Below are 14,089 nucleotides of genomic sequence, written 5' to 3' on the forward strand. Positions count from 1 at the left end.
GTCAAAAAAAATTAAGGGTGGGAATATGAGAGGGAGGAGGAAGAAGTGTTTCAGCATGGTTGGGAGGGAGGGAAGAGTGGGAAGTATCACTATGCTGAAGATACATGAAATTGTGTAACTTAAATATAATTTTAAAAACATTTTTAAAAGATGGAAATTATGCCTTTTGTATAAAGAAGTTGCCAATTTTGTTAAAGTAAAAAACTCCCCCAAATTTAGTGCCTTATAACTCTTTTTTTTTTTTTTTACAGACAGAGTGGACAGTGAGAGAGAGAGACAGAGAGAAAGGTCTTCCTTTGCCATTGGTTCACCCTCCAATGGCCACCGTGGCTGGCGCGCTGATCCGATGGCAGGAGCCAGGTACTTATCCTGGTCTCCCATGGGGTGCAGGGCCCAAGCACTTGGGCCATCCTCCACTGCATTCCTGGGCCACAGCAGAGAGCTGGCCTGGAAGAGGGGCAACTGGGACAGAATCTGGCTCCCCGACTGGGACTAGAACCCGGTGCCGCAAGGGGGAGGATTAGCCTGTTGAGCCATGGCGCCGGCCTACTCTTTCTTAACTATATGCTCATGCTCATCCCTCCAATCCACAGCAACCAGAAATCTACTATTTTGAGAAATCTGCCTGTTGTAAACATTACATGCAGTTGATGATAGTATCTAAGTGTTCTTATGCACAATGTAGAGCCCCCATCAACAAATGAGGTCAGAAACCTACCTCTCAGTTGCACTCAACTATAACATATGACCAGCAGCAGGTACCTGGGAAAGGAGAAAAAATGAGCATGTCTTGTCACACTCAGAATACTCACCAACCAACTGCTGGGAGAGGAAGCCTCATGCTCTTGACTCCACATATCTGAAATAGAGTTCCCATTTCACTGACAGGAGAGAGAGAGAAGTTCTGGATTGAAATACCACTGGATCTCCATGCTGTTACTGATTCTTAGAAGATCTTCTTCAGTAAGTATTTTTCTTTTATTTGCTGTATGACCTTCCAATCATTTAAAGAACATTTAAATGGTTGGCTTTTTGTTTTTCTTTTAAGTAATTTTCTAAATAGGGGTCTGTCATGCCAGAATTTTCTCTAGGAACCATTAAATTTTTTTTCAAGAACATTTATATATCTTTTTAATTAGGTTAGCTTTACAAGCAACTTGAGAGCTGTTTCATAAAGAAACACTGCTTCCCAAATTATGACTTTATAGTCTTTTCTATATAGGAATCCTGAAATTATTTGCCTACTATTGATAAAGTTCTGTGTTTTACAACTGGTTAATGTGTTGAATACAAATAAGCATTGTGAAGAATTATCTTTAACCAGGATTAAACACATAGATGCCACAAATCATTTTCAATTTAGTTTTAATTATAGTCCTGCTCGGTGACAAGTTAACGGTCCCACTAACATCAAATGAATAGTTTCAGGGAATATTAAAATAAATGACTATCCTTATTTCTTGATATTTTCACAATGATCTCCAAGAAAGTATATAAACTTATTCAAAAAATATACAATTTAAGACCTGTCTATCAAGCACAACCGATAGATATTAGAATCTGATAACTGTACAACTGCAAAGGTACACACATTTGAACAACAGGGGCTCCCAAATTAAAAAGCTGTGCTATACATTTTAACAGACTTCACTCTACATAAAACAATTCCTACTAACCCTAAAAATGATAGTGCTTTCAAGATATGGTCCAAGGCAGTGCACTGCACTATAGATGAGATGGCAAGAATAACTTGCACTCCCAGATCAGGCTGGCAGAGAGGAACTTACTGTAGGGATGTTATGTTAGCATCTGGGGGAGGAAGTAAGACAAAGCTGAACATGGGCAAGGAGAAGCAATAAACTATCACCTTTTTTCCTGCAGGTTCTCCTAAGTGAGAACATGATATCAAATAATTAATCATTCTAAATTCACACTGTCAGTTTCACTAAATAATTTTTTTCATTTTTTACATGAACAATAGCAATATTTTAATAAAAATTACTGAGATTTCCATAGAAAAGGTCTGTAATTACATACAAACTATACAGATTCTAAAACTGTTGTAAATTGAAATATATAGGAATATTTCTGTATACTCAGATTTCGGCAAAGAAGATAGAGGAAGGAGGATAGAAAACTTAAATTAGTAAGGGCTCTTTGCTAAAGGGCCTAAGAGAATGAAATCCAGGAAGTCTATCTCAACTCATTCTTTAAATAACAGAAGTCTTAGAGGCCTTGCGTGATTATGTGGTGTTTCTTCTTTTTCTAAAATGTAAAAAAGAAACCCCCCCCAAAATAAAATTGTCTGGTTTTGCACTTTTTTGTTTTTCTAAACTAAGCATACATCTATCAGTACTGACAAGAAGGCTGGCATCACATTTGAGGAATGCCTCAAGAGCTGTCTGAAGACTCACTGAACAACAAGTCTGCATAAACACATTTCCTTCTCAGTGCAAATATAATCTCCCCCTGATATTCTTCAAAAGAAACAAGGTTCTGATCTGCAAATCAGATGGATCATAGTAATAGGAAGAAAACAATAAATTTAAAAGTACAATCAATTTGAGAAAACATTGGAAATGGGAAATCATCATCTAACTCTTTAGGAAACACCTGAAAGCAGAAGAAAGCCTTTTATCTTAGGAACTTGATGCTGAGGATAATCTCAAGTTTATTTAGAGGCAGTCATTTTAGTTTTGTTAAAAAAAAAACAAGTTTGAAAAGATAAATCCTTCATACAGTGTATTTTTCCTTATAAAACATGAACTAAAGTTACTGGTAATAAATGGTGACTGTTTTACTGTTAGGTTTTATTATTAACAATGTCAAAAACATGATGGCAGCAATCTTTAAGAATCCAAAATAGAGCAAGATTGAACTACAAAACATCTGAAACCACTGGTAAAGTGCTCCTTTTCTTATTTTAAATGAAAAGAAAATTAATTAATCATCAGTCACTAGCAACAATCATTTTTAAGGTGTTTTAGGGCAAAATTTAATAGTATGAAGAGGTTTATAAAAATAGATTGAGAATAATAATTTTGAGAAATAATACTGTAATTTTTTCTCAATATAGTTTTGATAAGTTGTACCTAATCATACAAAAATTACCCCAAATTCAAACTTGATATAAAAAAGGGAGAGATGAACTCAGCTAGATGACAGATTGGACAAAATATAAGAAAGAAAAAATTCTACACAGGGCACTTACTTCATGTACAGATGTAAAAACCCTTTCAACTGATAGCTTACCTTCCTCTCATAAGCAATCACAGATTTGGGGTACATTATGCAGTACAAAGTCACAGCAATTAAATCTTCTTGTTTGATGCACCACAAAACAGTTGTATCTTTTCCTCATTAAAATGCCAACTGGTTGTCTATTTTTCTTTATCCCATTTATTTGCATTCATAAGTTAACAGTGTCAGCAATTATTGTAGTGAACTGAGGGTATTGCTGGATGAGAGGCTTTATAAGACACCTTTACTGATTGAATCAGGTTTATTGAGTTCAATCTTCACTCCTTTTTCACCTGTTAGATATTTTATTTTAGCTCGTGCTTTCTCATCTGCATCAAAATACCAAACAGTTATTGTAGCATATGCTGGTTATACTTCATGAGGGTTGTGCCAGTCAGACCAGTAAAACAGTAGTCTATCAAATTTGGGTTCAATGTCAGCAAACTGGGCTTGCATTCTGGAAAAAATTCAAAGTATACCTCCACTTGGCACCCTAGTCCTTATTAAGATAATATATACATGTCAGACATCTCCCATCTCCATTTGGATTATCAACATACTGCACATAACCTGTTCCACTGCCTGGATAACAAACAACCATGGCTTTCATCCGGCCATTGATTTTGTAGTTGTCCAGCTTCTCGTTACAGTGGTGGATCACGTCTTTCATGCTGCTCATCAGCAGCCCAATGGTTTCACAGCAGGGCTCTTTGCCTTTGATCCAGGTGATCTTATCGCTTGGGATGTCCTTGGACGAGTCGCTGTTCTGGCTAACCAGCTGGCCATCCGTGAACCTGCAGGTGTAGTGCAGGGTGCACCTTGTTGCGGATCTGCTGCCCAGTCTCCTTGCCCAGGAAGTCATCCACTACACAGATACCATGCTTGTTCATGCAAGACAGGATGTACTCGAGCGCAAGCTTCAGTGACCACAGCGGCTTCTCTGCCCTTTGGGCCGCAGGCCGACGCTGTGGCCCAGCCTTCCCTGGGTGTGTTGCTTGGTGGGTACAGGTTCCCCTTCTCCAGGTACAGCGACCAGCCGGTCAGTGGTGCCTCCTTCCCAGGCTCCGCCTTAACCGATGCAGGGCCCTGGAGGGCAGGGTTCACAGGAGGCAGGGACGCAGCTACTGCAGGGTTGGCCAGGAACTTGGCCTTTGCCTTGGTCGCATCTCCGGCGGCCGGCCAGCCTGAAACTTTGGCGGCGGCGGCGGCGGCGGCGGCGGCGGCGGCGGCGGCTACGCTGTCCCGAAGCGCCGCTCCTTTTCTGGCCTCCCAGGCTCAGACCCCACAGGCGCTGGGCAGCGGCCTGGGTGCTGGTGCTGGCCTGCTCCGTGACCAGAGGCGCCCTCGCTGCCCTAGCACAGGAGCTTGTGTTTCTTCCGGTCCTTCCTTGCAGCAGAAGGAGCTGCGGCAGTGGCCTCAGCACAGCAGGTTCTCCATCTTCCCACAGGGCTCACAGTACTGCTGGTCCCATTTGCTGGGGCTCGGCCCGCCAGGCCCGCCACTGTCATTGCCCATGGTGGCAGCGGCGGTGGTCGAGTAAGAGAGGTGGTGGCCGCAATGTCTAGCCCAGGGCCAGGGAGCAGGGAGAGCTGTAGGGAATGTTACCGTGCCATGCGCCTGCCGCCCCTCTACTCAAGCAGGCCAGCGCCCCTCGCCCTCTGCCAGGCTGCTTTCTCGTCCTTGGGGACGACCCCGCAGCATCAGCGGCTGCCTCAGTGCCTCATCTCGCAAGGGCCGAGGGTGTATGGCCTGCATGGTGGACAAGGATCTCCACTCTGGGCACACAAGATCATCAGCATTCCTGGCCACCTCATCAGCATCCCGGGCAGCCAGGCCCAGTTTCTGGAGGAGCGCAGGGTGTGCAGACTCCTCTATCTCTGCGTACTCTGCTCTGTATGTACACCACAGCCCACTTGAGACCCAGTTGGGAGGCATGAGAGGCCTGCAGGAGGGCCAAGGGGGGCAGTGGCTGCTTACAGGCTTGGTCGCAGGTGTGGCACCTAGGCCTCCTCCTTAGATCTCCTGCACTCTGCAGGACATGGCCTCGGCCTAGGGTCCAGCCCCATCTCTCCGACCCCTGAGCCCTTTCTGCCTCAAGTTGGGGAACTGCGGTTACTAGGAGCATCAAACTGTTGGCCATTTTCTCTGTTCCCTGTTCCTGACTGACACTGACATCTGCCTTCTGCAGTACTGGACCTTTCGTTTTTATTCTAGAATATTTCATCTGCTCCCTGCTATTTAGCGCTGATTGTTGCACAGTTCCCTAGCCACTGGAATGTTAATTACTTGAGATGATGCCTCTCACTTCTCAGGACAACCCTAAGCAATAAGGTACTCTTCATAGCTCCACTTTACAGATGAGAAAATAGATAAAATGCAGTTAAGCCATTACCTAAAGTAGAGTTAATCCTCTGTGTATAAAGTTCAATGAAAATGAATCTTGCTAAAAAAAAAAAATAACAGGATGGGGAATGTAAGAGGGAGGAGGTGGAGGAGGGGTGGGAGAGTGGGTGGGAGGGCAAGTACAGTGGGAAAAATTGCTATGTTCCCAATGTTGTGTTTGTGAAATGCATGCAAATAAATTTTTTTGAAAAAGGCAGTTAAGAAAATAGCCAAGGCGTTGGCCTTGTGGAATAGCAGGTTAAACCACTGGCTGAGATGCCAGAATCCCATGTTGTTGACAGTTCAAGTCCTGGCTGCTCTGCTTCCAATCCAGCTCCCTACTTATAGCCTGGGAAAAGCAGCAGAAAATGGCCCAAGTGGTTGGGCCCCTGCACCCATGTGGGAGACCCAGAAGAAGTTTCTGGCTTCTGGCTTCAGTGTGGCCCAGCCCTAGCCATTGCAGCCATTTGGGGAGTGAACCAGCAGATGGAAGCTCACTCCCACTTGCTCACTCTCTCCCTCCCTCCCTCCCTCTGTAACTCTGCCTTTCAAACAAATCTTTTTTTAAAAAAAAGAGAAGAAGGGGTGAGAAAGACAATACTCAAAAGCTGCTCCTCTTTTCAGAGACAGAGCCAGAAAAACTCAAAATCTTAAAACCCATGCTAAGGGTAGAGTACAATAGGAATTATAATCCCACCCTGCTGAGGTTGTTTGGGGGATAAGTTATTATATGTAAATAATTAGAAGAGTGCTCAGCCCATTATAAGAGCTCAATAAAGGTGAACTTAAAACTGAAAAAACAAGCAGTACACAGCAAACAGATAAAATCAGTCTAATGGTGTAGGAGTGTGACCACGCTCTCACACCCACCATTTCCTTCCTGAATTATCTGGAGTAATTTGAGATACCTGGGAACCAGACCCCATGTGGATGTGGAAGAAAGCAAGAGACTGGAAGTCAGAGCCATTAGACTGAGAAAATCTTTGAACTTGTTCCCTCATGTGGAAAATAAAGCAACTCTCTGAGATCCAACTTCAATCCTTGCCCAGTTGTGCTCAGAAAGAACCACTGAGGAAGACATGTGATAGTATGAATTCATTTAAACCTGCACTCCCAGACCACACTTCAGGGGCCAGGTGGGCCAGGTAAGGGAAGACCAGGCAGGAAGCCAGCCAGTGGCAGGTGGTGCCCTGACTGAAGAGGGTTGGCTTGACCCCATGGCAGTGAAGGACCCATCATGCCACCCCTTCTGCATGTCACAAGAAGCCAGAAATCTAGATTCTTACAAGCTGTGTCACTTTGCTAAAACTCTACAGGCCAAAGGACTTGTCCAAGGGCTGCGTACAGCCCTCAGACTGAGACTGCTTGAATATGTTGATTCCTCTGCTGCTCTCCTAAGCCCTGCTGGAGAAAAAAAATTTAATCTCAAGATATGAGGTAAAGACATTTCTTTTTATTGAATAACAAACAATATCTCTCAGGAGATAAAATGAAGTGCTTTGATCTGAAATTCAAATAGAGTTCATAAAAACATATTTTATTTATTCTAACCCAGCAGGATATTTGCCCAAATACATACATAATCATCAGGCATGAAATTCAGTGGCCCTTGAGATATGTAATATTAGATGATTACACCAATAGCTGGACTTTGAACTCCACAATTATCATTAACATAGAAATTACAGTGTGAGTACTAAATAATTAGTACTGTCAGTGTAGTAAATACATTAAATTATCAACTTTTACATTTCTACATAACTCATTTTATAAATAAATGTTTTAAGACCCAACTGTTCAACTTTCATTTAAACACTAAATGTTGCTGACCAAAAAGTCTGCAATAAATATTCCCTCAGGTGGGTTGGGGAACTGACTTTATATAGAAACTGTGTTGCAATGAATGAATATATGAGTACATAAAACTTGAAGCTCCTCCTGTGGTTATTGAAACTTTCAATTATTGAAAGAAAATAAATATTGAAACAAAATTTACTTATTAATTTAAAAAGTTAATGTTCCCAACATGCTAATATTATTAGGTTACTCCAAAAGATATAAATAGGTTATTCACTGATTTCTCAAGTTTACTTCATAGTTAATTTTTAACTGATCCTTTGATAATAACAATTAGGTATTTTTCTTTACTCATTTATGTATATTTGTATTATAACTCCATAAACAGCTGATGTGAAAAGGATCATGTAGCCCTTTTCTAAGCACTATGCAGCTAAATTGTCGAGTAAAACATTTTCAGTCAATTTGTGACTTCAAAGTCAAACTGTTGCATATTTTGAATAGAAGTAGCATGGGTTGAAATGCAATAGTCATAACATCTGCCAAGCCAGACATTCTGTGATTGTAGTCAGGAACCTCAAGACTAGAAAGTGCTGTGTTTTCTTACCTCTTTTTGCCAAGAAGTTGGTCAATTACACGAGAAATTCCCTCAGCAAAGCACTTGACATTGGAAGCATCATTCCACCTGTCTGCCACTTTACTACATGCTGGATTCATGGCCATGACCTGTCAACTGGAGCTGAAGTCTGGACAGTTCTTCCCAGGCTGTGGGGGCTCCTGTTGAAGGCGGTAAGTGAAATATTGAGGTGACACCAGGAAACCGGATGGCTGTGTCAGGTGGATTGGGTGGCCTGTGGTGTAAGGCGGAGGAGGTGAGGGCACCAGGCAGCAATTCGGGAGGAGGGCCTCCTCAGCGAGGCCGCCAGCCTTTCCCGGGACCCTCCCCGGCTTCGGGCTGTGGCCCCGGCGACCCTCCCTTGCCCTCCCCCTTCGCCCCTCTCCCGCCGCCCCGCTTTGGGCTCAGCTAATAACTTTCCCAGAACCACACTTCTTAGTGTTATTGCTGTTAACATGGAGAGGAATTTCATTACATCCCAAGTACATAAAGTTCCCTCGCCGCCCCGAAAGCCACCCGTACTCTAGTGCTACCCCGACCGCCCTTCTCCCCGGACCTCCAGCGTCCTCTCCCGGACCATCAGATGTAAACTCTTGGTCCTCGCTGTCCCTCGCGGTGACTCGACAGGGACCGCCTGTAGCAGGAAGAGGGACTGCAAAGGAACAAGGCCTCCTGGCCCGAAAACGCGACCACCCACTCCTCCCTTGATTCCCCCCATCTGGCTGCTGCGTGCACTCTGCGCACAGACCCTGGGAGTGCTCCCCCGTGAGCACTTGGACGCTCGCGGCCTGCCTGCGGGTGGCTTCTCCCCAGGGCTTGGCATTTATGCGCGGTGATGCCCGGGTGCTCCAGCTCGCCGCGGTCTTTCGTGCAGCCGCCCGGCTCCAGCCTGGCGACGGCCGCGGCGCAGCAGCAGCGGAGCGCTCAGGAGCCTCAGCAAATGGTGGCGTCCAACGTGTCGAAGTCCTCCGGGCATTGGAAGCCCTCCTGGTAGTTGCCCTGCACGGCCAACCAGCCGCGGCAGTACTCGCCAGACTGCTGGGCACCCGCAGGGCCCCAGGGCAGCCAGCCCAGGAGGCAGAGCCAGCAGCGCTCCCATCGCTGCTGGATGCTTGGACGGCGGGGAAGGGGACGCACGCAGCTGGAGAGCGAAGGGCTGAGCTGGGACTCCCTCCTGGCACCGCAGTTCCGCCTCCCTCGGGATATGGCACGGGCGGCTGACCGCTCCATCGGAGACTAGCGCGGGAGCGAGTTGGCGAGGGACCATGGGAGGTGCTGGCAGAGGCTGCCGCTGAGGCTGCTGCTGCCGCCCTTTGCCAGGCTCATCATGAGAGTGGCGCGAGGGGCACTAGGGGCTTGGGGATCCCCCGGCCACCTCCCTCCCCACTCATCACTGGAGCCATCGCGTAGGGCGAGGGCTGCCAAGTCCAGGACCACACTGCGTCCCGACTTGTGCCTGTAGCCTGGTCCCAAGAGGAGCCCAAAGGAAGCAGAATTTGTTCCCCACGTGCAGCTGCCCAGCCCCCGCCCTTGCCTGTTACAGGAGCTGGAGTCAGACTGGCCGCCGCCAAGTGCAAATGGCCTCCCAGCTGCTGACAGCTCTGCCAGCGAGGCGTCCCTTAAAAAGGAAGAGGGAGAAGAGGGAGGAGGAGACGATGAGGGTGAAGAGAGAGTCCGCCCTCCCGGGTGTCGCAAATGGAGCTAATCATGGCGGGCGCGGCGAGCGCTGCGGGGCCTCTGCGCTCTCTGGTTCACGCGCAGTCCGCAGCCTACCCCTGTCACCCCCGCCCATCACGCTCCCCCAGGACCGGACGCTAAACCTGCGGGACTGGGACCTCACCGGCACACACCCCAGCCCTCACCCAGCCCAGACAAGCGTGCGCACTGAGGTCCAGGTTGCGGGATTCCACGTGTGTCCACGCGGTGACTGAAGTTTGTCGGATCTTCTGTCTCCTCGTTCCTGGGACACCGATTCTCAGGGTTTGGGACTCACAACAGGATATTTACGGGTCGGCAACATTATCACTGAGCTTTCCACCTGTGTCACCATGGTTCCCGGAAGAAAGGGAAGGTATTCCCACGTTCACACCCTATCGCCCCCTCGCCCACCCTATGCTACGCGGCTCTCACTCCCTCCGCCAGCCAAGGCTCGCGCACCCAAACTGGGCCTGATTTCGCGGTTTGCGCCCCTAAAGGACATAGAACAAAATGAATGACAATTGAGCAGATCTGAACTTCTGTTCGGGCAAAGAAACACATTTCTTTAAATGATGTGTCCTCCATGTGCTATTTGCAGGGGCACTGATCCTTTAGAGGCGTAACTGCCTTATGAACTGGTGTTATGTGAAACCTGGGCCAAATTAAAGAATTTATTTTTGCTGCACCATGAGCTACCTCTCATCGTTTATGGGGATGTGTGAATATGTTTGGCGTGGCTCTATTTGTCAAACACGCTGAGTACCCTTGTCCCTGATGCAGATGCTGGCAAAGTGAGTGAAACCAAAGGGGCTGCGCACTAGCGATGCCAGCGTGCAACAGCGAGCGCCTGTCGCACCTGCAGCTTCGAGATGGTCCAGTCTGTTCTAGAGATTCTTAAAAAAAAAAAAAGCCGGCGCCTTGGCTCACTAGGCTAATCCTCCGTCTTGCGGTGCCAGCACACCGGGTTCTAGTCCCGGTCGGGGCGCTGGATTCTGTCTTGGTTGCCCCTCTTCCAGGCCAGCTCTCTGCTGTGGCCAGGGAGTGCAGTGGAGGATGGCCCAAGTACTTGGGCCCTGCACCCCATTGGAGACCAGGATAAGTACCTGGCTCCTGCCATTGGATCAGCGTGGTGCAGCAGCTGCGGTGCGCCAGCCGCGGCGGCCATTGGAGGGTGAACCAACGGCAAAGGAAGACCTTTCTCTCTGTCTCTCTCTCTCACTGTCCACTCTGCCTGTCAAACAAAACAAAACAAAACAAAAAACCTTGGAATAAAATGGCTCCTTTTATGAAATCTAAGCTAAAGTGTACTCCAACTAAAGAATTGCTTCTGACTTCTAATTTTTAAATACTGGGATTATCCTTTGGTTTATAGCCCTGTAAAACTAAATGTCCAACACATTTAACATGCTCAGTAGGACTGTAAATATTTAACCGTATTCTCTTAGAAATAGATGTTTCTTGGGATAATAAAAACTATTCAATAAAACAAAATTAAATTAGGGCTTTTTTTTTAATCAACCAACAACTCTTGGAACAGTTTATATTGTTTTAAAGAATTTAAACACATAGAAAAATGTTTTTGCAGAATTTTTTTTTTAGGTACTGGGTCTTTATTTACCAAAAAAAAAAAGTGTTCTTACCAGGCTTAATGAGTTTTTTTTTTTTTTTTTACCCTACTTTGTTTTTAGGAGTGTTATTAATGTTGTAAATATATCCTAAGCACTGAAGGGGAAAGGTAATTTGGAATCACAGCAAAAGTAAGATGGAATAATTATGATAAGATGCTAAAGCTACAAAAAGATATTTACTGCTAATAACTTTCCCAGAACCACAGTCCTTAGTGTTATTGCTGTTAACATGGAGAGGAATTTCATTACACCACAAGTACATAAAGTTCTGCAGCAGCAGCCTCTCCAGTCCCCAAGGGTCAAGTTTTTCTAATTACCCAGCTGTTCTTTGATAGCATTAATATTTTAGGGAGTGATTTGTTGGCGCTTACCTCCCATTAATTATATTCTTCCTGCCACAGTGGGATTCTTTTCCTTGAGACAACAGCAATAATTAATTCCCCCATTCAAAGCCCCTGTCTATTTGACTTACTCAAAGGGCATTTTACCCGAATTCAGTTAAATGATATTTACTAGTGGAAAATATCAAACCTCCAAATTACTTGATACTCCATATATCTGACCTCCTTTTCATTAGTGTATACTGGAACCAGTTCTCTCTGTCTCTCCCTCCCTCCCTCTCTCTGTATATATGTCTCTGTCTCTGACACATTGCCTTTCAAATGCACAAATCTTTTAAAATAATAAATAAAAATAAAACAGGGGTGGAGTAGGGTGAGAGAATAATCCCCACCTTGACAGATTGCCATAAGGCTTCAAAACCAAACACGCAGCAAGTCTGGCACATAGTGGGAGCTTCATAACCTTCATCCCTCCACCAGCTGATGTGAATCCATATCAATTATGGCAGGGAACCTGTTAACCAGAACAGACCAATTCCCTGATTAAGTGGAGATTATGTATACTTCCTCAGTGTTCATTCCCTGATTTATCCAGTGAAGCCATTCAGAACCACTGGTAATTGAATATTGATTATTTGTTTTTAGAGTTGCTCCCAGGAGACAGGCCTAAAGCTAGGAGAAGAGGAGCACAAGGGTGTGTGTCAGATGATCACAGGGTAGGCACAGGCCCTACTGGACAGATCTTATTTCAACTGGATTTCTGCAAGGTATAGCCCCAAGCACAGGTGGGCATTTAATAAGTATATGATTAGTTTATGATTCCATATGATGTCAGTAGAGATGTAATTTATTAACCTGGGCTCCTGGCATCCTTCCAGTGCATGTATAATGGAATGACATTTTTCATGCAGAAATATAAATTAAATTAATTGGCATCCACATTTAATTGATACTTCCTGACAGTAGATGGATTCTCCCCCCAACACCACCGCCTTCTCAGCAAGGGACATTTCCTTCTGAGTGTGTGCAGACTGAAGAGGGGCCAGCCCCAACAGCTGGGGCTCCCCAAGGAGCTGGCTTTCAGCAGAGTTTAGAGCAGCAGGACAAGTGAACTGACCCTGGAAAAATGGTAAGCTGCTGCTCAGCAGCCATGTGTTCCTTTGATGAAGGAAAGGCTTTTAGAAGAGGAAGAAAGCAGAGGGCTCTTGTCTTATTTCTATCTTCTTACTACCCTCTCACCTTTACCAGCCATAAGAGAATGTTTTGAAAAACTGCCTTTAAAGTTTGTAAATCATATGGAATTCTTTCAAAAGCTGCTATATAATTGCTGTCAAAGGTATCTATTATTTAAATTTTTTTCCTTCTCAAATGGTCTGCATTGAGTTAGCTCTGCAGGTACTGTAAGGGACCAATGAGGCAAAGATCTTGATTTCTACCCCTGTGGGTTAACTAAGTTTCCACTGTCTCAGAAATACAGAATCCATACTTGACCTTGGTTTAAGAACACCTGCTGTGAGTTATTTGAAGGCATCAGCTGAAAAGCTTGGATGTAAGAGACACAATCAACTATGCAGCATGGGAAATGGACTCAATGCTATTCAGTCCTACAGGAAATGGTCATTAGTATTATATTTATCAATGGCTATAATAGCACTTAATACCTGGTACTCACATGCCCTTCGTCCTATCAGAGCTGTGAGTTGGGGATTATATTTCTTTAACATACTTTTTGTAACCAAAGACCAAAGGAAAAGTTGTCCTTAGCATCTTTCTCAGCTTCTTTGCTTGATTCTGCCTTGAAGGAGCAAGCACTGTTGAAGCTACCTGCAATGTTATTCCAATTTAGCATATCAAAAATCAGGATTCACTATTTCTTTAGTTTATCTGCCACTTTTCTCCCCTTGTCTTCTTAAAAGGGCACAGAATGTCACAAAGTCTGCTACTAAATTGACTTGATTGATAAGAGAGTTATTTATACTTCCACACAAGACCTATCTTTCTATAAGTACCACTGTTAATTTGTCTACCTATCTATCTTCCTTGATTTTTCTACTGGTCTGAGCAAAATGCCCCCTCCCTTATTTTAATAACTATCTCACTTTCCCCCTTCCATGTGGGCCTGGAGGTACTGTCAATCTGCTGTTGCACTCCAGGTCAAGGGCTGAACATGAGATCATAATGAAGCAATCAGAGTTCCTTTATGTATCTGGACTTTGTGATGGGTTCAAGGGGGAGTACATGACTAAAGCATGGCCAATCAGAATGCTTCCATGAGATTTCATCTGGACAGTGAGGGGGAGCAGCACTTTTCATCTTTTTACATTGTGAACTGTGGGGATTCTTGTTTGGGACAAGACATGATCCCTTCCTAGTAGAGTAGATCTCAA

The 14,089-nt window shown here is 45.0% G+C and overlaps 1 pseudogene; it reads right to left on the bottom strand.

Moving 5' to 3' along the window:
- Positions 1 to 3,733: 3,733 nt before the first annotated feature.
- Positions 3,734 to 4,755, bottom strand: LOC108175934 (egl nine homolog 1-like; annotated as a pseudogene).
- Between the last annotated feature and the right edge of the window lie 9,334 nt (positions 4,756 to 14,089).

This window comes from Oryctolagus cuniculus, chromosome 19 (assembly GCF_051225735.1).
Source record: "Oryctolagus cuniculus isolate XC-2025 breed Fujian yellow rabbit chromosome 19, ASM5122573v1, whole genome shotgun sequence".
In the NCBI taxonomy this organism is placed as follows: Eukaryota; Metazoa; Chordata; class Mammalia; order Lagomorpha; family Leporidae; genus Oryctolagus; species Oryctolagus cuniculus.